Raw genomic sequence first — 617 nt, forward strand, 5'->3', positions numbered from 1 at the left:
CCAGTAAACTAACAGTGAATCAGCACAGACCAGGGATCAGGGCCTTTACCCAGTGAACTATCAGTGAATCAGCACAGACCAGGAATCAGGGCCTTTACCCAGTAAACTATCAGGGAATCAGCACAGACCGGGGATCATGGCATTTATCCAGTAAACTGTCAGAGAATCAGCACAGACCAGGGATCAGGGCCTTTACCCATTGAACTATCAGTGAATCAGCACAGACCAGGGATCAGGGTTTTTACCCAGTAAACTATCAGTGAATCAGCACAGACCAGGGATCAGTGCCGTTCCCCAGGAAACTATTAGTGAATCAGCACAGAACACGGATCAGGGCTTTTGCCCAGCAAACTATCAGTGAATCAGCACTGATCAGGGATCAGGGCCTTGACTGAGTAAACTATCAGTGAATCAGCACAGACCAGGGATCATGCCATTTACCCAGTAAACTATCAGAGAATCAGCACAGACCAGGGATCAGGGCCTTGACCAAGTAAACTATCAGTGGATCAGCACAGACCAGGGATCAGGGCCTTTACCCAGTAAACTATCAGAGAATCAGCACAGAACAGGGATCAGTGCCTTTACCCAGTAAACTATCAGATAATCAGCACAGA

This window comes from Heptranchias perlo, unplaced genomic scaffold (genome assembly GCF_035084215.1).
Source record: "Heptranchias perlo isolate sHepPer1 unplaced genomic scaffold, sHepPer1.hap1 HAP1_SCAFFOLD_47, whole genome shotgun sequence".
Taxonomy (NCBI): Eukaryota; Metazoa; Chordata; class Chondrichthyes; order Hexanchiformes; family Hexanchidae; genus Heptranchias; species Heptranchias perlo.